The 25,720-nt window shown below is 38.7% G+C and overlaps 1 protein-coding gene and 1 pseudogene across 2 annotated transcripts in view; both read left to right on the top strand.

Moving 5' to 3' along the window:
* Positions 1-25,720, top strand: part of Mrps27 (mitochondrial ribosomal protein S27) — an 84,027-nt gene that overhangs the window by 22,842 nt on the left and 35,465 nt on the right. The gene's annotated exons all lie outside the window — the stretch shown is intronic.
* LOC138832785 (cysteine and histidine-rich domain-containing protein 1 pseudogene) lies at positions 13,645-15,061 on the top strand (annotated as a pseudogene).

Below are 25,720 nucleotides of genomic sequence, written 5' to 3'. Positions count from 1 at the left end.
ACTATACCACCTGAGCCACAGTGCCACTTCCAGCTTTTTCTGTTTATATGGTACTGAGGAATCAAACCCAGGGTTTCGTGCATGCTAAGAAAGCACTCTACCACTAAGCCACATTCCCAGCCCTCCAATCTTGTTTGTAAATATGTTTTTGTAAATTTTGTGGTGCTAGAAGTTGTGTATTCACACTTACTTTCTAGGAAACAATTATTGTGCCATATGTATTTGATATTTTCCTATCATCTGTCTCTGAAAGGCCCACAAAACACAATTTTTTTTAAACACAAATTTTTAATGATTGTGTATAAATGGGATTTAAATGGAAAAAGTGAAAGTAAATCTCTTCTAGTAGCTGCAGAATCCTTTTAGCTTAAATCTAAAAAAAAAAAACATTAAAATTTTATATAAAAACGCATTTTTCCAAAAGGGTAAAATCCTTTGACTGAACACTTCTCCTACTGGCTAGTTCCATAGTTATAAAATCATAATCAAGGTACCAGGAATTACAGCCATAGGCAGAGAGAAAGACATGTGAAATGTAGTCTTTTATTTATTATATAAACAAACCCTGACTTAACAGAACTTTGCATGTAAGGCAGTTTGGTTTGAAGATAACAGTACAGTATTTAAAGGAGAATTGTGTAGATAAACAGAAGCTTTGAGAAGTCTGCTAGCACAAGTTCCTGCTGATCCCATCCTGATTCTTGAGGCCAATGGCAAGTAAGTTCCTGAGTGTTTCCAGCTGCTATGTGTTTGCAAAGAGGACAGTTAAGGAACTACAAGTATTTGATATGAATACTTTTTAGTAATTTTGGGTGCTTTTCATGATATATTTCCCATTAAGCTTGTCTTGAACAGGCCGATTTTATATTTTGACATCCCTTCTGTCCTTTTTAATAACAATGCTGTTTTAAAGACAAATAGTACCACCATTTCAGAGCGAGTAATAGCTATGAACAGGGCTGGAACTTAGAATCAGGTTTTTCTACTCCAGCTTCATGAAGACGCACTGTACACTGGTATTTAGGTTATATAGCTCAGGGATGGAGGCTGCCCAAAGGTAAAATCATCAGGTTATTATCTTCCTTGGTAAAAGCCCTTATAGATGTTACAGGAACAATACTGAATAGTTAATGAACGTTCTATGTACTTCATATGCACAGACTATAGAACCCTCATTTGCTGAGTTACTACAGGTGATAAGAGTTACTTAGAGCACACTTAATGTTCTCAGATCCCAACTAAGCTGGGCTGCTTGTTGTAAGGCAAATCATCCCAGAAACCACATTTTAAAATATAGAATATTGGAGTCTTTATTATACAGTTAACAGGCTGCAGGCTGCAAAGTACAAAGTACAAAGGCCTTCAGTGTGCAAGCACACATAACACAGCTAGGAAACATGCTAAAGAGGAAATAAATAACAAAAGCAATACCAACAAGCCAATTCACCTCCAATGGAGAGCTGAATTGGGACGCCATGATGTCTGGAGATGAGCCAGGAGACAGACACAGGACACAATCACAGAGACACACACATGGCATGGTGTGTGGCAGCTAGGTTGGTCGGGGCCTAAATAGTGCAGGGGGCAGATCCTCAGGAATTCCCCAGTCCCAGGCACTGGACTGACAGATTCAGTAACCTATCAGCCAAGTGCCTGCCCCTGCCTCCAGGGATCTGGGCACGCCCATTACCTGGGAGGCAGGTGATGGGGCTGGGGGGGGGGAGAGGGTCCTTCCCCCAGCATGAAGACAAGATGCCAGACCCTACCCTACCATCCACCATGGGCCAATATGGCACCCACCAGACCTGACCTTCTTACTTCATGCTCATCTCTGAATCTGCCATTTTATTTTCTAGTCATTATCTATGATCTTCCCTCACCTCTCTTCTATACAATACAACTTGTGTTTTAAGGACTGTCCCAAATTCTGCTATGTCCATATAATCTCCAACCTGTAGCATTATATTTTAGCTATGTAGGGATGCTTATTTTCTTTTGTCTTTTGACTAGGCAAAAAACTTTTTGTTTTTGTTTTTATTTTTTTAAAGCAAGAAGCAGTGTAGAAGAGATTACAGCACAGATGCCAGGATGTGAGTGTCACACATGCCATATTGTAGCTGTATTACTCAGTCTCCGCTGATTCTTCCTCAACATTGGCAGGCATTCAGATAGTGCTTCTGTCTTAGGCTGGTAGGATAGTTAGAGAAATTATGTTTCATAGTCCTTAAAATAGGCTTGGGAAATGGAAAGTTAGTGCTTTAATGTTGGCTTCATTAGATTTTAACATCTTGGAAAGCAAGAACTATTTCTTTATACTTTATCTTTTAGAGAAAATGTATTTCAAATTTGAATTTAAGGTTTCTAAGACCATTATTCCCTACCCTGAAGGCATCTGGGTGTATGAGTCACTAGGTCTCAGAAATAGGGAAAATAATTGCTTATGGACATAGGAGTTTAATACCCAGAGAGGAAAGACCCTAAAAGACAACTTACTAGTGTATGCAGTCCACCATGTTATTAAGCTATGGCAGCCACAGTCATCCAGAAGGGGGCAGCAGGAAGCCATCTGCTTGCTTCAGAAAGAAGTCGAAAGAGTCAACCAGGCAAACTATACCAACCCGGCTCTGGTAAGGTGTTTCCCTGTCCGCAGTCAAAGTATATTTGAGATAGAATACAAGTGAGTTTTGAGATAGAATACAAGTGAGTTTTGAAGGCTGAGGACATTTAAACAGTTGAAGTAGAAAGTCAAGGACTGCTTCCAGCTTTAATATCTCAGATTCACAGAGCCATTCTGAATGGCTTGAGTTATTTAATGTTGTCAGCATTCCCACTATTTTTTTAAAACTGTTTTTCTTTCTCCACTGGAGAAACTGAAAAAGAAGGCTGGTTTTTGTACCTCGCTGTTACACAGAAAACTGGGCTGCTGTGAGCCTTGCAGGTTATGGTTAAATATACAATATTTTCCATATTTTAAAAATTATTATTTATGAAAAAAGTAGTTACTTTAGTGTGCTTTCTCACAAACTTTCTTGTATCTTTACATTTTGTTTTAACCATTTAACAGTCAATCTCAGAATTCCATCTATAAACAATAGAATTCCAACCAAAATCCCTGCAAAATTTTTTGTGGAACTTGGAAAGATAATCCTAAAATTCAAATGAACTAAAACAGGACTAAGAATAACTAAGACCTAAAAGAATGAGATAAAATGATTGAAAACTTGATAGAACATAATGACAAATTAAAAAATGAGACATCTGCTTAGATTCAGGCAGACCAGTGGCACAGAGTGAGAGCCCAGAAATAGCTCCCTCTATGTATAGAAACTTGTATTCTTTTATACATTCAAGGGGATGAGTGAATTGGTTAATAAAGGCTATTTGGATTGAATTCGAACTCAGGTCGAATTCAAAGCCTGGATGCTGTCCCTGAGCTTCTTTTGCTCAAGGCTAGTGCTCTATCACTTGACTTTTGTGTCAGATTAAGAAATGGCATTTTCCGGAAGTGGCACTGTAGCTCAAGTGGTAGAGTGCTTGCCTTGAGCTGAAGAGCTGAGGGACAGCGCCCAGGCCCAGAGTTCAAGCCCCACGACCGACAAAAAAAAAAAAAAAAAGAAATGGCATTTTCCATTCCAAGAAATTTTACCATATTTTTACATAGTAAATGTATGCTTTCTTTTTTTTTTAACACATAAGTAAACAATTTAAACAGTTATTTTGATTTGTATGGGGTACAGATTCCTACATTCACATGTCCTTACACATGTATAAAACAAATGATTACTCAGTTATCCTAATGTCATTGTCAGACTAATCCACCATTTTTTGTACTTACTTTACACTTGGGTCTATCTGCATTTTCCTGTTGTTCCATCGTCTCCCTCCAGGCAATATCATCTATTTTAATTATTATAACTTGCTAAAATGGTTTAATATAAGAACCAGTCTACACTTCTGCCTGCCTCTGTGCTCAGTCTGTTAACCCCTTTCAATCTTTAAGACATCTTTGTGCAAATAAGAAAAGGCTGCTTCTTCTAGACAGATAATTGGGAAGAAAGTACCTTATTTCTTAAAGATGCAGCCTTGTACCTGATTAGTTTCTAGATTCAAATTTGGTTCCTCTTCATACTCAAGGGCACTATTTAAAATAAACATCTCTATAAGCCAGACTTATATGCAGCGTCCTGAATTGTATTGTACTATGCAAGTAATGTCGTCAGAGAACCAAGAAAGCCAGATGCATATTGCTCTCTCCCAAGCTGCTTCTTCCCATCGAGCCAGCTGCACTGCTGACTACCTACAGGCCTAGGAAATGAGCTTCCCTGGGTGCCAGTACAAGTGATTGTGCCACCAACACTGTGCCTTCAGATTGAGGTTGGTCCAAATCCCCTCAGATTCACCTGGCCACCCATCAGTTACAGTGTGTCATCAGGGTGAACATCAAGTACTAATAATCAAGTAAATATGTATTCCCCTACAAACACATTGTCATTTCATTTTATCATTTTCATAAAAGAACTTGTAAAATTCCAGGTGAAGATGTTATTTTTGTTCTTTGGTAGATGAAGGAATTAAACCGAAGAAGAAACATTCCTAGGGTAAACAGCTAGTGAATTTGACAAGAGGCCTTATTCCAGATTGTTTCAAGGTCAAGGGCCTCCCTTAAGCCCAAAGGAGCAATTACTTCCCATGTCACCTGTTCTCATGCAAACATTATTTATCAGCTCCACAAATGTCCAGGCAGGTAAAATTGAAATCATTACAGAATCACTATAATTTGTTTCATCCTCTGGGCTTGTAGAAGATTATAAGAAAGAATGATTTTGAGAATCTGATTGTATTCTGATAAAGTGCTTTGTGAATATGGCTTATCATCTTTAATTAGAAGTTTTATTTTAAGGGGTTGATATACAGTTTTGGTGTGCTTTTTTGTGTTTTGTTGTTGTTTTGCTTTTCATATGGTGGTACTGGGGTTTAAACTCAAAGCTTCAAGCTTGCTAGGCAAACCTCTATCATTTTCCCCAATTCTTTATTTTTCAAATAGGGCCTTGGGTGCCTTTTGCCCTTGAAGCCTCAGAACACTGTCCTATTACCCTTATCAATGTGTGCCACTGTTCTCAGCTTGTTACTGATGAGGTCTCCCTAACTTTTTGTGGGGGCTGTTTTTGAACTTCTTTCTTCCTGCTCTCTCCCAATTATCTGAGATTAGAGGCTTACTTTTTTTTTTTTTTTAAAGGATCCTCTTTCCCCACGACAGAAGCAAAGTTAGTTTTCAACTCTGAGCAAAATAGAGGTTTGAAACCAGGAGGAAAATTGTGAGACTGATCTTCATGTGCATGTTTGTCGAAGTTAGCACTTCTGTGAGAATAGCATTTAATGTCTCTAAAAAGTTCCCTTTCATTTTTTTTAATTTCTAAGATTTATTTTTCTTTTCAGATAGTAATCATTTGGCATTTACTCTCAGATCTTTTGGCCAAGTATTTTGTAGTGACCCACATAGTTTCTTGGATATTTATTTGGAAGGGATATCTGAGCACACTTATTTTTTAGGATCTTATAACAGTAAGATAGTACAGATTGTTTTTCATTTGTTCTGATATCTGTATAGTTGGCAGCAGTAAATTTGATTTTGGCTGTCAGCATTTCTTACTTTGGACAAAATATATTTCTGAAGAACTAAGGTGTGCTTTTTTTTTTTTTTTTTTGGTCATGGGGCTTGACCTCTGGACCTGGACACTGTCCCTCAGTCTTCAGCTCTAGGCTAACGCTCTACCACTTGAGCCATAGCACCACTTCTGTTTTTAATGAGTGTTTTGTTGGAGATAAGAATCTCAGGGACTTTCATACCCAGGCTGAGATCCTCAGATCTGAGTAGCTAAGATTACAGGCGTGAGCCAAGGGTGGCCGGCTTAAGTTGTACTTTTTGAGGATGATTTTATCTCATTTGATTTTGAATTGTCAGCACCTAGACATGCCTGGATCATAGATGAGCTTCAGTAAATATTGTTGAAGGAATGATTGAAGTCTATAAGCTAATGTTAAAGTCCTGACTATCTGTATATTACAAGAACTCATTTACTGAGAAAATTTTTTAGACTTCAAATAAGTTACAGAATGAAGTGTAGAAAATCAATGGTGGAGGTAGTGTGGCTAGCACTAAACATGGGCTGGAACTGGAAGATCCATGTGGTTCAACCAAATGATTGCAGTCAGACTCTTCTCAGGTTACTTAGCCTTGTTCATCGCAGCTTCCTCATCTTTAGAATAAAGATGGGAAATTATACGGGAACCAGCCATCTCTTGTAGAAGTGTCCAGAAAAGCTACATACAACTTGCTACTAAGGGACACTGGTTGGCTGAGCCTCACTTTGGGAAAACATGTTTTTGATGGTGAGATTGGTAAACCTAGGACTAGCACATCTCAGAATCAATCCATGTTGCTGCTCACCCTGTAGTCACTGACCTTTTTCTCAGCTAGGAACTGAGACAGAGCTGACAGGTAGAGCATGAAAAAGCACATTAAACATGTGCCTTCAAAATCCAGGTTTCAAGATGACTGCTGTTTACCAGACAGGTTTATGCTCTTTCTCATGATCCTTGAAACTGATACAGATACTATTTCTGGAGCAGATTCAGAAATATCAGGCAGGGAAGGTGTGGGCCTTAGGAGGAGGATGGAGAGGCAGTGTGGATACATGGGTTTTTTATCCAATTATCTTTTTGATTCTTGGAAACAAACTACATGACTAGATGTAGACTCTTTAATTGTCATCCTTTTTTATTGTTCTTCACAATTTACTTTCGATGTTTTATCAGCTTTGGCTTCAAAGAAGGACAAGATTCTTCAAAGAAAAATATCCTTAAAAAATTTCCTATCAGAATTTTGCTTTTATTTTAGTAAATTAGTTATGAGTTTAAAATAAAGTACTTCTACCTTAGTTAACTTCATTAGTGTTGTATGTATTGAAGATGTATGCTGGTAAAGAACCAGGTGCCAGTTTGAATTAAGACACTAGATAAAGATTTTGTTTTATAATTGATATTCATAACTTCTTAGATTTTGTGATTCTCAATTGAAAAACAGACATGAACAACATTATCCACATATTTTCTAACTCTGTGAGACATGTGTCCAGGTAAACTTTCTTAAGGTGATAAAGCTATGTGACTCATATGTTATGATAGTCATTAGAAGATCCACTGCCATTTACTAGAAATTGGAAGATAAAATGATTGGTTACCCAGTCTCCCCAGTCCTCAAGACTCAGTCCCGTTTTTGATACTACACATTTCAAGGATAGCCCAGACTGTTTATATAATTTTGTTTCAACCTACTTTTTTCCAGCCAGATATCACTAATCCCTAATATAAACCCCACATTTGTGGAATTATCTTTCCTGGCTTATTTAGTATTGCTCATATTAATTGTATTTCCTCTCCAAACTAAACAGTACTAAACCTTGGGAATTTGTTCTTTTCCTTTTCAAACTCTGCGAGATCTTAATAGTGCCCAGACTACATGATGCTACATCATTCCAGCCAGCAGCACTGATCCAACTTGCATAGTGATGCCATTTAATTGGCCTCATTCAGATTACATTGGTCATATGTGGCCTAAAACTTCACATTAGCATAGGACCTTCAAATACTTACAGGCAACAAACGTCCAATGACCTAAATAGTGAGTATTTGCCTCTCTTCCTGCGTAAAATCTTGTTGTCATCCTGGAGTTAAAATGATTTTCTCTGGTTCTTCCCATAGAAGTACACTGATTCTTCCTCACTGGCTAGTTGCTTCACATGACTCATTTAACTTCCTGCTCCTACCTACCTTGTTTTGTCCATGTATATTAGTTTCTTAGAGCTGCTATAACAAAATATAACAGACTTGGTGACTTAGAACAATAGAAATGAATTCTCTCACAGTCTGGCCGGGAGTTTAAAATGAAGATGACAATAGGACCAGGCTCTCTCCAAAGTCTCTAAGATAGAATCTGTTCCATACCTTCCTTTAAGTATATCACTCCAGTCCCTGTCTGTCATCACATGACACTCTACTTGTGATTTTATTTCTTCTAAGGACACTAGTGGACTACTGGACTAGAATATCCAAAAGTAGTCCAAGCTAACATGATTATATCTGCAAACGACTCATTTCCAAATAGAATCACATTCATGCATATTTGTGTGTGTGTGTGGGTGCGCGTGCGTGCGTGTGTGCGTGCACTTAGGAGTCCCAGGACTTAAATGCAGAGCCTGGGCACCATCTCTGAGCTTTTGTGCTCAAGACTAGTTCTACCATTTGAGCCACAACTCCACTTCTGACTTTTTTGGTGATTAATTTGGAGATAAGAATTCCACAGACTTTCCTATCTGGTCTGGCTTTGAACTGTGATCCTCAGATCTCAACCTCCTGAGTCTACCAGCATAATTTTAGGAGAGGGTGCACAGTGCACAGTTCAACTTTTACCTTCCACACACACACTTTTTAAAATAAAATTCACATAACATAAAATTAACCGTTATTGTTAGTTGTGATGCCAATTTGAATTCGGGGCCTCATAGGTCCTCAGCTTGCTTACTCAGTCAGCTGTTGCTCTATCACTTGAGCTGTTCATTCAACCTTGCTCTTTTCTAGTTATTTTGGAGATACAGTCTTGTGGACTTCTTCTTCTTCTTCTGGCTTCAAACCTTGATTCTCCAGATTTTAGCCTTCTGAGTAGATATGAATATAGGCATGAACCACTATGTCCGATTGGAATTATCTATTTTTAAATGAATGGTTCTGTCACAATGACTATAGTCACAATTTTTTTTTTTTTTTGGGTCCGGTTGTAGGGCTGAACTCTGGGCCTGGGCGCTGTCCTTCAGCTCTTCAGCTCAAGGCTTGCGCTCTACCACTTGAGCCACAGCGCCACTTCCGGCTTTTTTTCTTTTTGCTTATGTGGTGCTGAGGAATCCAACCCAGGGCCTCATGCATACAAGGCAAGCGCTCTACCTCTGAGCCACTTCCCAGCTCCCTATAGTCACGATTTTGTGTAATAACTACCTCTGTCTAGTTCCAAAACATTTTCATCACCCTAAAGAAAACCTGGTACTCGTCAGGCAGTTAATCCTAATCACTTCTCTGCCTTTTAGCTAAGACCAAGTATAGCAGTTACTCTTCACACTCTTTAACATTCATAGTCTACTTTTTTGATTTTATGGCTTTACCTACTCTAGGCATTTCATGTAAATCAAATCGTATAGCATGTGACTACTTGTGTCTGGATTCTTTTCCTTAGCATGTTTGCATGGTTCTTCTTCATTGTGGCATGAGTCAGCACATCATTCCTTATTGTGGCTGAATAATATTCCACTGTTATGTATATATACTACAATTTGCCTATCAGTTTATCTGCTCATGAATACTATGGTTATCTCCATCTTTTAGCTTTTGTGAGTAGTGTGGCTCTGAAAAATCATCTACATGTATTTGTTTGATTAGCTTGGTCAGTTTTGAGGGGTATATATTTATGGATAGATTTGTTGAGTTGCATGTTATTTCTGTGTTCAGCTACCACATTATTTTTCATAACAGTTGAGCCATATTACTTTCTTACCAGCAATATACAAGTTTCCAGGTTTAACACCTCCTCATCAGCATTTTTATGTCTTTTTGATAATAGCTGTTCTAGTTATTATGAGGTTATATCTCATTGTGGTTTTGATTTGCATTTCCCTGATGACTGATGATACTGAGTGTCTGTTCAGGTTTCGTATTTCTTTTTCACTTGGCCTTGGAGGAACTATATATCAAAGCGCTTTGCTTATTTCATAGGTTGTTTGTCTTTGTTGTTGTGTTGCAAGAGTTCTTTATCTATTCTTTATATATTCTGCATAATATAACCCATATTGGGTACATGAATTGCAAATATTTTTAAGTCTCACTTATTCTATAGGTTGTCTTTTTCCCTTTTTCATATCTTTCAGTGCACAAAAGTTTTACGTTTAGATGAATTCCAGTTTTCTTTTGTTTGGTTCTACTTTTTTTTTTTTTTTGGGTCCAGTCGTGGGGCCTGAACTCTGGGCCTGGGCGCTGTCCCTCAGCTCTTCAGCTAAAGGCTAGCGCTCTACCACCTGAGCCACAGCGCCACTTCCGGCTTTTTTTCTTTTTGCTTATGTGGTGCTGAGGAATCGAACCCAGGGCCTCAGGCATGCAAGGCAAGCGCTCTACCACTGGGCCACCTTCCCAGCCCTGGTTCTACTTTTAATATCATCTCTGACATTGCTAAATCCCATGTCAAGATGATTTACCCTATATATTTTTTTTAAGAATTGTATGGCTTTGGGTCTTAGGACTTAGGTTACTGACCCACTTTGAATTACTACTGTGTACCATTGCTAGATACTAAGCACTGATAATGAAAAATAGCTCCACTGGAGGACTTCATGCTCTCATGTTTTCTTGTTTATTTTGTTACTGATAAAGCCTTAGAAAATAATCAAGGTGAGATACTTTGTTTTCCTAGATATCAGAAGCCAGAGAACATGAACACCTGGTTTCTGCATTGCTTTTCATCTGGATAGATAGTGAACATGGTCGAATCAAGTAGAGATTCTATTCAGTACAAAATAATGACCTATACTTTGTTCCAGGGAAAATTCTGGAAGTACAGTGTCATCCTCCCTTTGATCTGCAAGAAGGACCCCTCTCATCTTTTTCTTCCATCATCCCATTCTTTATAGGGAGTTGTTCATTACTGTTGATTATAGTGTAGTTGTTTCATATAACTCCCATTTATCCTCTAATACTGTGTCCAGCAGCAGGCCAGAAGTGGCCCTGTGGTGTTTTCTTTGTATCACTAGCATTCAGCAGTGCCCAGTGTATACTGATTATTTATGGTTTGCTGAGCGGTTACTACTGAGCCTTGGAACCATCTTTCTGACTTTGTTTGTTTATGTGGTGGATGGGTGGGTGGGGGAGTACCACAAGATAACAGGCTTTACTCAGAGCCTTTGCCAAGTACTAACCACATGATCTCATGTTACTGAGTCCCCTGATAGCCATTTTAGTGTATATGCTGCTTCTCATTTTATAGGTAAGGAAACCAAGGATCAGGAATCATTAAGTAGCTTGCCTGAAAATACACACAGCTAGCAAGGGCATAGATAGTCAGAGAGCCGAAGGCATGTTTAACCATTATGCCATACCACTTTTTCCAAGTAGAGATTAGGAAGTGTAGTATGCAAGGCCATATGTGCTAGAATTCACTGACTAGGGAGTGTTTAGGGGCTCCTGACCAAGACTCAGAAACCTGCTGTATTCATCAATACAGCAGCCATTTCAAATAGACTGGATTGTCCTACAAATCTCCATTTTGCTTGTCTTCCAGCCATGGAAGAAAGTAAGGTAGTGGGAAATTGACAGGAAAGATGACTAATCCTTGTTCTCCTTCATGGCACAGACATTGTATTCAATCAGTAATATAATGTCAGAGCCATGACTACTTTAAAAATAATTTTTCAACTCCTATTTTTATTTTATTTTTGTGTCAGTCCTGGGGCTTGAACTCAGAGTCCGGTGCTGTCCTGAGCTTTTGTGCTCAGGAGTAGCATTCTATCACTGAGCCACAACTCCATTTCTGGCTTTTTGGTAATTAATTGGAGATAAGAGTCTCATGGACTTTCCTGCCTGGGCCAGCTTTGACCCCCAACCCTCAGTTCTCAGCTTCTGGAGTAGCTAGGATTATAGGCATGAGCTATCAGCACTGGCTAAACTTCTATTCTTAATCTACTCTTAAAACCAAGTACAGTATGAAAGTGCAGTACAGCATCCCAGTTACTGAAAGGTATTTTTCATACATACTTTCAACATTGTTGTTTGTTTTGTTGTACCTTTTTAATGGAACTGAAATTTGAACTCAGGTTTGAGCATATTAGTGAGAGACTCTTGAGCCATGCCTTCTCTTCTTTTTGCTTTAGTTATTTTTCGGGGCAGCTGGGGAAAATAAATAAATAGTAAGGACTCAAAGCCTTTTACCTATGGCTTACTGCATAGCTGACATCAAAGTGTAGGCCTGTGCACCAGTTCATTTACTGAGGTTATGGTCTCTCTAACTTCTTCCTGAGCTGCCTCAAAATGCAGTCCTCCTCATCTCTGCATCCTGAGTAGCTGTGCTTACAGGTAAACATTACCAGTACCAATTTTTGTTTTATGCTTTAAAAAATCAATTTCTAGTTAGCATTATTGCATCAGTGAAACAATTGTCAGAGGCATGTGAAGGTGCCACTTAAAATATAAATGATTTAGTTAAAAATTGCCAAAAGTAAATGAAACCTGGCATCTTGTTGCCTTGGAAACACAGCCCTTCATTCCACATATATTTTGAACTATCTGATTACCTGTAATAATGTTTTGACTATTTTACCATTAGACCACACTCTTTTCCATATGATACATGTTACATAGTGGTTTTTACCTTCTATCTCAATGGATATCCATTTTCCTTTGGTATTGTTTTTAGTGCAAAAACTAAGAAGAATTTTTTTTTGAATACTGAACATGGTGACACACACTTATAATCTTAACAACTTGGGAGGCTGAGCTTAGAAGGGTTCAAGGCTGGCTTAGGGAGAAAAGACTGTCTAAGCCAATGAAAAGCTAGGAGTAGGAGCATGTTAACTTTATCCTAGGTGTGGGGGAAGCATAAGGAAGAAATTTATTCCAAGCCAACCCCAACAAAAAATAAGATGCTATCTCAAAAATAATGAAAGTAAAAAGGACTGGGGGCATGGTTTAAATAGTAGATCACCAGCCTAGCAAGCACAAGTGCCCGAGTTAAAACTCCAGTACTTCCACAAATAGGGGGCTAGTGGGGGTGGAGTTGTAGCTCAGTGGTAGAGCAATTAAGTGGCTAGATTGAAGCCTTAGATTTTTAGCTCCAGCACAGAGAGAGGGAGAGAGAGCGACAGAGACAGAGAGAGACAGAGAGAGAGCAAGAGAAAGAGAGAGAGATTTGTAACACGAGGTGTGTTCTCTTCACTTTCTGATTTTGCTATGGTAAAATTTCTCTGTCATATATAGTTTGAACATAGCCTTGTTTCACTCAGACCATAGCACCTGGAAAGTAAATGTGATTATCTTGAAATTATGGGTCTGTAAATGTGAAGTAGAAATAAATCAGTAAAACAAAGATCAGTTCCTGGAAGACGGAAATATAAAGTAAGGAACATATATTAGGAAGGGATTTTTTAATCTTGTGTTTTTATGTTATATCATGTTAAACACAGAATGATTTTATTTAAGTATATGAATTTAGAGCCAGATGTGGGTGGCTCACACCTGTAATCCTTGCTACTCAGGAGACTGAGATCTGAAGATCATGGTTCAAAGCCAGCCCTGGCAGGAAAGTCCATGAAACTTTTTATCTCTAATAACCCACCAGAAAACTGGAAGTGGCACTGTGGCTCGAGTGGTAGAGTGCTTGCCTTGAGCTGAAAAGCTGAGGGACAGCGCCCAAGCCCAGAATTCAAGCCCTATGACTGACAAAAAAAATAAATAGAGAAGCTGGTATCTGCCCTATCGGTCAGACGGAGTCTAGCTGCCTGGGAGTGGAGGTTGCACCGTTTTATTTTGCCCATCCCAGAATTCAGGAAAAAGAAAATGGCCTTGCTTTGCTACAACTGGGGCTGCGGCCAGTGCTTCAATCCCGAGGCCAGTGTGGACGATGCTTGCACATACAACCCAGGTATTCCAGTCTTTCATGATGCACTGAAGGGTTGGTCTTGCTATAAGAGAACAACTGATTTTTCTGATTTCTTAAGCATTGTGAGCTGTACTAAAGGTAGACATAATAGTGAGAAACCACCTGAACCAGTCAAGCCTGAAGTAAAGACTAGTAAAGAAAGAACTATCTGAATTGAAACCCAGGTTTCAGGAACACATCATTCAAGCCCCCAAGCCGGCAGAAGCAATAAAAAGACCAAGCCCCGATGAACCAATGACAAATTTGGAATTAAAAATATCTGCCTTCCTAGCCGGACACAGGCTGAGATCGGACGATTGCGGTTCAAAGCCAGTCCAGGCAGGAAAGTCCGTGAGACTCTTTTTTTTTGGGGGGGAAGGGGGGTCGTGGGGCCTGAACTCTGGGCCTGGGCGCTGTCCCTCAGCTCTTCAGCTCAAGGCTAGTGCTCTACCACTTGAGCCACAGCACCACTTCCGGCTTTTTTCTTTTTGCTTATGTGGTGCTGAGGAATCGAACCCAGGGCCTCATGCATGCAAGGCAAGCGCTCTACCACTGAGCCACCTTCCCAGCCCTCTGTGAGACTCTTTATCTCCAATAAACCACTCAGAAAACTGGAAGTGGCGCTGTGGTTCAAGTGGTAGAGCACTCACCTTGAGCTGAAGAGTACAGGGACAACACCCACGCCCAGAGTTCAAGCTCCATGACCAACCCCCCCCCCAAAAAAAAAAATCTGCCTTCCTAAAACAAGCACTTGATAAACTTAAATTGTCATCAGGAAGTGAAGAAGAAAGAAGATGGTGATGAAATTAAGGTTGGGACCTCATGTAAAAATGGAGGCTGTTCAAAGACATATCAGGGTCTGCAAAGTCTAGTGTTTAGCATTCTGGAGTACCTATTTTCCATGAAGGGATGAAATATTTGAGCTGTTGTAGGAGGAAGACATCTGATTTTAATACATTCTTGGCTCAAGAAGATTGTACAACAGGAAAACGTGGGCAAAAAGGATGCTGGGAAAAAAGTGTTTCATGTAGGCATGACTGGCATCAGACTGGAGGTGCAGTCACAATTTCAGTCTATGCTAAAATTTCTCTTCCAGACCTTAGTCCAGTAGAAGCAAATAGTACATTGTTAAATGTATACATTGTGTTTGGAGAAGAGAAGGTATTTCATCAAAATGTGAAATTATAGGGTATGATTGATGTGAAGCGAAGTTATGTAACTATGACTGCAACTAAGATTGAGATCACCATGAGAAAAGCTGAGCCCATGCAATGGGCAAATCTTGAACTATCTACCACCAAAAAGCAGGAAAAACAAAAAGAGATTGCACATTAATGGGAAAAAGCAAAAGCTATGGCAATTTCATAATACTTAGTAGTGTATGATGAAGTGATGGCTTGCTACTGTAATCTTTTTGTTGTTGTTTTTAAATCTGGTATTTCAGGGTCAACATGAGGTTCTCAAAGCCAAAGTCATTTTCTTTTTCTGTGCCTCCCATTTCCTTTTAAGTTCTATAATGGTTATTTTTATTTTTATTTTTTTATCTGTCGAGGGGCTTGAACTCTGGGCCTGGGTGCTGTCCCTCAGCTCTTCAGCTCAAGGGTAGTGCTCTACCACTTGAGCCACGCCACCTCTGGTTTTCTGGTAGTTTATTGGAGATAAGAGTTTCACAGACTTTCCTGCCCAGGCTGGCTTTGAACCGCGATCCTCAGCTCTGAGCCTCCTGAGTAGCTAGGATTACAGGCGTGAGCCACCAGTGCCCGGCTATAATGTTGATTATTCATTTCTCCTCACTGGTTTTGACCCCATTCTTGAAGAAGCTGGAGAATTGCTCAATAGCATCATTGTAGTATTTCTTAATATTTCTATTATGTTAAATAGTGAAATAAAAGGCACCTTTGTCTTTTTCACATCTCTTGGTATTAATGGAAGTGTAGAAAGAAAAATTAAAGTGGAAGTAGTGTTTTAGTTAGTAGTTTGTAGCTGTTCTACTAGTAAGAGATAACTTTACTAGTATTTTATTGCCAATACTAATATAATTTAGAGATCCAGCTCTGTCATAGGTTTCAAAACAAAATGTCTGGTAACCGGGTTTTCATGATAATTAATATGAAAAGAAACTTTTGTCAGTAAAGATTGTATCCAACTTTAGTTCTGATAGAGATGTACTTAAAGTTTTTACAATTGCCTTTTAGATTCAAAAACATGGGTTCATTTAGAGACATGAAGTTTTTATTTTATTTGGAATAATCTACCTTATAAATGCCTACGTGTTGAGAATTTTTTCTCTGAACAATATCCTACTCTGTTATGATTAAACTATTAAACCAGTAAAATATTCTAATTTTAGACTTAGTTTATAAGGCACTGTTTGTTTGTTGTTGTTTTCTGATACAGCTGTGTTGTGTAGACATTAGTGACCATTTGTTTCTTACTCCTGAGAATCTCTGAATGTGCTGCCCATATAATCCAAGTGAAATTTACCTTAAGCACTAACGTTACATTTCATTATATAGCATATGATTTAGCCCCTCAACATTAATTTTTTTTTAATGAATTTAGAGCTGGGTGCTGGTGGCTTATACCTGTAATCCTAGCTATTCAGAAGGCTGATATCTAAGGATTACAGTTCAAAGCCTCCTGGACAGGAAAGTCTGTGCTTATTTCCAATAAACTACAAAAGCCCAGAAGAGAGCTGTGGCTCAAGTAGGAGAGTGCTTTCTTAAGCACAAAGGCTCAGAGATAGTGCCCAGGCCTTGAGTTCAGGCCCCAAGACTCTGTGTGTGTGTGTGTGTGTGTGTGTGTGTGTGTGCGCGCGCGCGTGCACACACAGAGTAAATTCAGCTGGGTGTGTGTGTGTGTGTATGTGTGTGCACGTGCACACACACACACACACAGAGTAAATTCAGCTGGGTGCCAGTGGCTCAGGCATATTATTCTCAAGTTTCAAAGTTTAGCCCAAGCAGAGAAAAGTCTGTGATACTATGATCTCTAATCAGCAGAAATGCTAGACTGGAAGTGTGAGTTAAGTAGTAGAGCACCAGCTTTGAGTCAAAACACTGAATGAGAGCTCAAGGCCCTGAGTTACAACTCCAGCATGCACGCGCGCGCACACACACACACACACACACACACACACACTAATTTATCTATGTGAAAATACAATATAGAAACTTTGTTGTAATCTTAAAGCATGGAAACTTTCTAAGCATAACACATATGTCCAAAATCATATTAATAGAGGACAACATACCTTTCTGTGAAAAATTTAAAAGCCAAATGTAGCAGAATTTCTTAAAGTAAAATGTGAAATAAAAAAATATTTATAGTGTTTCTCATTGGAGAAATGAGGTCTAAATCATTACTAATCAAAATGAGGCCTAAATCATTACTAATCAAAATACAAATGTTGCAGTAGAATAAGAAAGGGCATTTCTAAAATCTATTAAAGATTTCAAATTTGCCATTAAATAAATATGTACATAATAATAATGAAATACTTTTTGCCTATCCTGTTGGTAAAGATTAAAAAACAATCATAGGAACTTAAACTGGTAATTTTTTAGGAAATGAATCCTATGGAGAAACAGATATATACATCAAGGAAATTAGCTGTAGCTTTGTAGTAGTGACAAAGTAGAAACATTTAAGTTTCCATCATTGAGGAATTAGTTAGGTGAACAATGTAGTCCCAACTCTGGATGGCAAGACTCCAAATGATTTACTTCTCTGACTTGTTTCTGGTTAAATTTGCATGAAAATTATATTTATTTCAGGAAAGACCATTTCTTGAAATTCATACAAAGTTGGTTCTCACTATAGATTCTTAATCAGTTCAAGCTGTTCAAGATCATGTCTTCTAACTTGCTCATTTCACAGAACTGGAAAGTGTATCAGAAAAGGAAGAGAAGATTTTCCCAAAGGTACAAAGCCATTTGTAATAGGGCTGTCCTGGAGTTTTATGAAAAATCCCATTAATCATCATTGCAGATGTAAATAAAATTCATTGGGAAAGTTTGGGGGTGGTGGTGGATGGCTCAGAGGTGGAGCATATGTACATGTCCTGGGTTCCATCTGCAGCCCTGCAAAAAAGACAAGGAAAAAAAAAGGCCGAGGTTGGAGGAGATCAGAGTTTTAGGTATCTTGTTTGTTATTTGCCTTCCTGCCAGTGGTGTATAAATGATATGATTGTACGTCAAATGCACTAGTCTTTCATTTGTGTTTCTTTTGGAAATCATCTTGGGGGCTTCTGTGATTTTGAACTTTATAAGTGGCATGTCTAGTTGTTCTGTGCAGTGTATTTCTGATGATCAGTGGAGAAATGCATTAGGCTGTGAATTACATAATGTTATATCTTATTCTTGAGGTATAATAACATGAGTCAGCATAGAGGCTCCAAGGAAATGAGAAAATAGCTGGCCAGTTTTTGTTTTTGTTTTTGTTTTTGTTTTTTGAGGATCACTTAGACAAATACCCCAAACCAGGTAACACAGAGTAATTCCCTGATATGGGAGATTCCGCCTGTCTGCCTTGCCTGTTTATTTTACCTACTGCGTGTTCAGTGACTTTGGATGGCTGGCTTAAAAGGAAATATGCCAATTAATATACCTAATGAAATTGTCAAAGAACTCTGGGCCAAGTTTGTGTAGTCATCCTAAACACATTTGCTTATAAATGAAGAAAGCAAAAGAATGAAACAATAATGTGAAGAGACATCCTAAAGCTACAGTATTCCTTCTTAGATTGTATTGCCACTGAGCCAGCTTGCGTTATTTCTCTTGCCCATTGCGCCCTTATTGTATTTTCATCATTCTTTTTGTTATTACCTAGTGGGATTTAAATTTTTAGAGATGCTGCAGCTATTCTTCTTAATTATAAGATGCTTGTTATTTCATTTGGTAGCAGTTGAGGCCATATGTAGAAATCTGTCAGGGACCAACACACATAATTCTGTAATGTGTGGAATATGTCAAATACACAGAAAACCCATCTGTGACTTCCTGAGGATAGTTACTGAAGGATGTATTAGGAAATGGTGGCTTTTGGGTGTCATTAGTACCTGGTAGTGGGAAGTCCAGGGTTGAGGTGGCTTATTCCATCTATTTGTAAGATGGGACTGGGAGACACTGACTTCCATTCCGTGTCATTGAAATCAAACGATTTTAACTTCTGAAATGACAAATTGATTTCTTGCCAAATATCCCCTTCCAAAGGGTAGTCTTAATTGACATAGAACCTCCTGGTTTATTGTTGCCACCTGACTGAGACTTCCAAATTCTATCAACAGAAGGTTGATAGAAACTTTGTCTCTAAGTCATACAGTTTGAATATCAGGCAGTATAGTCCCAAGGTCAAGAACATTAGAGTCAGACTCTTGGGATTTGAATTTTTCCCTTGTTTCATATTGACTATGTGATCTTGAGACAGTTATTTACCCTTTTGATGTTCAGGCTCCACAATGGGAAAATGGGGGTAATATAACTAACTTATAAAAAATTGTTTCAATAAGCAAATAAAATAACTTTTAGAAAATAGGACAGATGAGTTATAAGAGTGATGAGAAACTAATTTTTATTATTGACTATATTATGTGTGTATTGGCATTTTGAGTGCCTGAAGACAAATGTGAAGTATGGGCATTAAGAAGTTGTGTCATGTTTTCTGGTGACTATTTACAATAGGAGCCAATCCATACTGACTGAATACTACTAGACTCTTCACCTTTTGGGTTTGTTGTTGTTGTTCTTTTGTTTTGTTTGTTAGTGCTGGGGCTTGAACTCAGGGCCTGGGTGCTGTCACTGAGTTTTCTTTTACCCAACAGTAGCACTCTACCACTTGAGCACAGCTTCATTTCCAGTCTTTTGGTGATTAATTGAAGAGTCTCATGGACTTTACTGCCTGGGCTGGCTTCAAACCACTACCCTTAGATCTCAGCTTTGAGTAGATAGGTGACAGGTGTGAGCCACCAGTGCCTCACTTTTGTTTTTTTAAGGGACAGGGTCTCACTATGTTGACCAAGCTACTGTAGACTCCTGGGCAGGAGTGATCCTCCAGCCTCAACCTCCTGAACAATAACACCTACAGGCACACAATAAGATCTTACAAGCATACAGTAAAGACTACTGGCACAGCAAGGACTGTAGGTACACAAAAAAGTCTAGAGGCACACAACAAGGGCTACGAGCCTACAGTAAAGAGTATAGGCACACAACACTGCCCTTGCAAGAAGTTGGCCGTTAGTCTACCTCTGCTCGTCTTTTTTTCTATAAGCATGCATTGTTATAACTAACAATTAGCTATACATTTTTTAGCTTATATTAATTACCACTGATATATTTTCACACATGCTTAGAATGTATTCTAGTCAATCTCAACTCTTCTAATTTTTTTCTTTTATGGTGCCGGACCCTGTATGCCAGACAAGTGGTCTACCACTGAGCCACATCCATTGCGTTGGTATTCTTATTTTCAAAGGCTTTTGTGAATATTGAATGCATATCAAGAAATGTAATTTATTTTAGGAGTGACCAGTAAGTGCTTCTGTGTAGAGCTACTTAATTCTGCACATTAATTTGATGAATAAAAATGACATATTTCTTGGCAGCAGACAGTTCTCTGAAGAAAATAACATAGGTAACCAGAAAGTGAAAGACTATTAAATGTTTTAAATGGCAGTCCTGATTTTTGAGTGAACTGAATGCACAAGAGTCAAATTTTTATCCTTTGAATTGGTACATAATAAAATGTATCTAATGACATGGTTGTGTGTAATATCTCACTCCACTCCCCATGCCATTTGCAAGTAATGAAAAGTGCAGTCACATGCCATGTCCTGCTCTAATGTTCTACATCACATATGTAACTCCAGAGGGGGCAATATTTAACTTGGTGTTGACACTAAGGAAGTAGTTATTTTCTTTCCCCTATTTTCCTCTCAGTCCTTATTTCCTTCCTTCCCTTTTATAAATCACATGCACGTGCATGCACACACACACACACACACACACACACACACACACACACACACACACACACACGAAACTAAAGAAACTTGGGATGCACATACTCCCAAGAAACTAAACTGTGGCATTATTGTGCTCCCTAATTTGTCATGTTTATACAGCCTGCTACCAGAATTTGCATGAGTATCTTGGGGCTTGCTCTGCTAGCCTTCCTCTTAGGTTAGATATTCCTGTTGTCTTACTTTCACATGTTGGAGCATTTCTCTTTACTTTTTGGTAAGCTTTTTGGCCCTTCATATATAGATAAACCTCCTATTTTTGATCATCAGATTAGAGAAGTTCCTTTGAATATGACTGAATTTTTACTCCTTTTGAATTAAGAAAATGTGCCAGGTATGGTGGCTCACACTTGTATTCCCAGACTTGGGAAACAGAGGCAGGAGGATCTTGTGTTTCAGGCCAGCCTGGACTACATAGTGAGACCTTGTCTTTAAATAAACAAGTAGATAAAGTTGTAATATTACATAAATGTATATAAGCAATACAATTAGTATATACCGTCCTCCTTTTTAAGAATTAACTTACTAAGCTTGAGTTTACTCTTTTGTCCTTCTGAATCATATTTACATATGCTTATCCTTTGTTCCCCCTTCCCAAAAGAGATAATATTACAGTTAAGAGATTGTAAGTTAACAATGTTTCTCATTTACGTTTAGCACGCCCTGTAAATGTTCTTAAACACTTAGAGGATTTACTGGGCTCTTACTACAGGTGTGATTTTTGTCTTAAAATAACTTTAGGTGTCTTGTATATAATTTCTGCCATTGTGTAAATGCTTTTAATAAAATATTTTAGATTAAACAAAGGATTCTAAGTGTGATTTGGTTCTGGCTATTGCTGAAGGATGTTAGAGATGGAAGTATCATGAAAGATCTTATCTATTTTCCTACAAATGGTATAATATTCTTTCTTATGGAAGGGTACAATTCCATTGTGTATATATACCATATTTTCTTGATTCATTCATCCATTGGGAGGCATCTGGGTTGATTCCATCCATATCTTGGCTTTGGTAAACAATGTTGCAATGAACATGGTTGTGCTTGTAGCTTTAATGTGACCTTGCTTATGTTCTGTTGGATAAATGCCCAGGAGTGGGATTGCTGGGGTATAGAGAAGCCCTGTGTTTAGTCTTTTGAGGGACTCCATACTGCTTTCCAGAGTAGTTGAACAAGTTTACATTCCCAGCAACAATGTAGTGGAGTTCCCTTTTGGCCACAACCCTACCAGCATCTGTTATTGTTAGTTTTCTTGATAATGGCCATTCTAAACTGGGCTGATTATTGTACCATTCATAAGGAAATAGAAAGAGTTGGAAAAATATATCAAGTGAAGTAATTCAGACCCAAAGAAACATAGGTTGCATGGTTTCCCTCATTTGTCCTAACTAGAATATGCCTATAAATCTACAGGTAAACACACTGGATGGTAAAAGACAAAAAAGACACTTGGACAAGATAAATTTTACAGTATTCTAGACATTCACACAGTGAAAACAAAGGAGGATATTCTTAGGAGAGGATCACAAAGGCACAATAGCTATGTGCATATGATCATATAAAATGATACTTATTGAAATTAGCTCTAAGAAATGGAAGCAAGAGGTTTATTTATTTTTTCCTCTTTGTTACTGTTTTTGTTTTCTGTGCCTTTTGTTTGTAAGTTTATCTGTTTGGGGAAAAGTAAGGGAGAGGCACAAAAGGACAAAGGGTGAACTATAAATATAGCACTGGACAGTGTTGAAAATTAACTGTACAGTTTGTAAGGGTGGTAAATGGGAGGGAAAAACTTGGAAAAAGCAAGGGAAGGAGTGACACTGTTCAAAAAGAAATATACTCATTACCTGACTTGTGTAACTGTAACCCCTCTGTACATCACCTTTACAATAATAATGGAAAAAATTTTGAAGATCCTATCTAGCTGTGTATATATGTGTATGGGTATGTGAGAAAGAGAGATATTGTGTGTGTGTGTGTCCATGAGTGCCTGTGTGTATGCATATATACCATTTTAGAGGTTGAACTCAGGAGAGCCTGTTGCTGTTCCTGAACTTATTTTGCTCAATGCTACCGCTCTACCACTAAGCAAGTCCATTTCTGTTTTTTTTTGTGTTTTTGTTTTTTTTTAGTGGTTAGTTAGAGGTAAGAGTTATGGATTTGCTTGCCCAGGCTGGCTTTTCTTTGTTCCTCTCCCCTTACCTCCCTTCTCTTTTTCCTCTCCCCTCCCTCTTCCTTTCCCCTCCCCCTCCCTTTCCACTTCTCCCCTCCCTTACCTCTACCCTCCTTTCTACCCTCCTTTCCCGTCCTCTCCTCGTCCTCTCCTCCTCTTCCTCCCCCTTTCCCCCCCCCCCCCCAAACATCAGCTCTGGATCCTGAGTGTTGTTCCTAAGCTTTTTTCACTCAAAGCTAATGCTCTACTACTTGAGCCACAGCTCCATAGACATAATAGCTTGTAAATTCTTCCGCTTAAACATAGTAGATTGAATAAGTACCTAATCCTTGCTTTGTACTGAAGCATCCATAAATATGACAGTAAAGGGTAAAGGGGGACAAAAAATGTAAACAAATAAGGAGAATAGGAAGGAAAATATTGGAAGCTAGAAAACAAATGGACAAAAATTCATGTATTTACTTAACAGGACAAGACAGGCTACAATGTTAGCTGACAGGAGAGGAAATCCAAAAGAGAGCCTTCAATACCATAAGAGTCCAGAAAGACTCATATATTTGAGATAAAGTAGAGATATTTGTGGAGCGAAACAGGATGGCTTAGAAGTCTACTAAGAACTAGTGATTTCCCGGATCACTTCTCTCCAACCCTAACAGAAGACAGGTGTTTTTCTTTTTGTAGAGATTGATCCAGAAGACCTCTGGATTTGGAAATAGAAGGTTGGTCATGCCTCTCAGTGAGGATATTGGAAGAGTCTTTCTTGGGGAAACTGACCAGCCCAGGCTAACGAGTTCCTCTAGTGAAATAGCACTGCCAGGCTACCTAGCAAAAGCATGAGATGAAAAAAACTTGCTGTCCTTATTCTTCATTCCTGTTACGAACATTCTGCCATTCCAGGTGCAATTCTAGCATTCAGCGGGACACATTTTTATAAAGCAGGGTATTTAAATGCAGGGTCACTATTTGTGGTACTCAGTAGACCAGCAGATTCAAACGCTAGAGGAAAACATCCTGTGTTGGATTCATTGCTGGCCCTTGGGCTGTTTTTACCTGCTTTAATTTCAATTTTCTACTCTGTAAAAGGGAATAACTATATATAAAGTACTTAGGAGAATGCCTGACAAGTATTAAGTTTCCAATACATTTGAGTTAATAATATTATCTCATGATCTCCATCACCATTCTCAGTCATACTTAAATATGTTGCACAAACTGATGAGGGTTGAGCTTCAGTTGGATTTTTTAAAAAGGCTTCAAGGCTCCAATTTTTAAAAGCAAGGTCTTCATTATGCTATGTCTTTTTTTATAAGTATTTATTCATTCCCAGAAATATACTTAGTGCCAGTAGTGCTAATAAATTCTTATGGTTACAGAGGGTTGCAGAGAACCTTAGAGATAATCAGATTCTGTGATCACCATGGCAACGGCTTACCCTTTCTTTCTCATTTTTTTCTCAGCTTGTCTGAACACAGCATCCTAAAACACAGTTATTAGTGGTTATTTGTATCCATATTTTTTCAACATGAAAAAAACTATTGTATATTTGCTTTTCAAAGATATTCCATTAAGTCAGTGGCCCTTTGCTGTCATGTGACTGCTGTCAGCTGCTCTGTCCACAGTGTCTGAATAACAGATGGCTCCATTTATATTGAACAGCAACCAGAGCTTTCAGCCCTACATGTCTCTTAGGTTCGGACTGGTGGGAAATGATGAGAAAGAGAGTTTTTGGCAATTCTAAGCAAATGCTTTATCTTTGTTGATCATTTCCTTTATTTCCAGCCTTGCATGAGTGACTGGCATGTTCTACACAGATACTTAGTTCCTGCTGAGGTTTTGCCCCATGCCCAGTTGAGCCACGAGCAGTGCTTGGAAGCTTCTTTTTTGAGTGGTTCAGTTCCTATTCTGTAGGCATCACCTACCTTAGTTGTTTACTATAACCAGAGCTGGTGGGAACTGAGCTGGAACAGGTCCCAGATAGAAACTCTATTATAATTGCCTTGCCAAGCTTTTGGAGACTAGTCCAAGGATAGAACACTGTTGGGAAAATTAACTCTTCCTTAAGTCACTGTCCCCTTACCACCACACATACCCTTCTCTTTCCTAGACCTTTCTATGTCATAAATAGATCAGAACCCCTACTACTAGTTATAGCCTGACTAGCACACACTTAGTCTGTTGGCTTTGAGTCTTTATGTTGCCAAAAGCCCCTTTGGTCTCCTTGCTTTGCACTTCAGCTCCTCCTTTCATTGTGCCTCAAAAGGAGTGAGGAAGCAAGGGACTCTTCACTCTCTTGATGACCTGTGCCATCCACTTTGTCTAATGGAAGTCAGGCATTTGCTGCCTGATTTGTGCTGGCACTGTGGGTAGTTACCATCATAAGAGCTCTCACATTTAGCTTGGTGGCTCTTTGAATACCACTGCTATTGACTGCCTTGTCCAAGTGAAAGCACTATGTGCACAGCAATTTATATATCCAGAGTTGTACCTTATGAAGTAAGGATATGTGTTAACCCTTGGTTAAAGATCAGGGATCCTAAGGTCATAAAGTTGGAACTCAATTTGTCAAATGCCAAATCTTGTATTTTAACTATATCTGTACTATCAAAGACAGCTATTAAAAGGGCCTTCATGCTGTGGTTTGGACGAGTGTCCCCCAAAGTGCATTATAGGAGCTTAGTCCCCAGATTGGCACTATTTGGAGATATTGTGGACCTTAAGAGGTCCTTAGTTCATTCAGGACATGCTGGCCAAGAGAATTATGGGACTTGTGATGTCGCTCACTGGTAGAATGCATGCTTAATAT

Source organism: Dipodomys merriami, unplaced genomic scaffold, assembly GCF_024711535.1.
Source record: "Dipodomys merriami isolate MVZ:Mamm:240054 unplaced genomic scaffold, mDipMer1.0.p SCAF_20, whole genome shotgun sequence".
In the NCBI taxonomy this organism is placed as follows: Eukaryota; Metazoa; Chordata; class Mammalia; order Rodentia; family Heteromyidae; genus Dipodomys; species Dipodomys merriami.
Note: the sequence above shows the minus strand (reverse complement) of the source record. Positions and strands in the feature narration are given on the sequence as shown.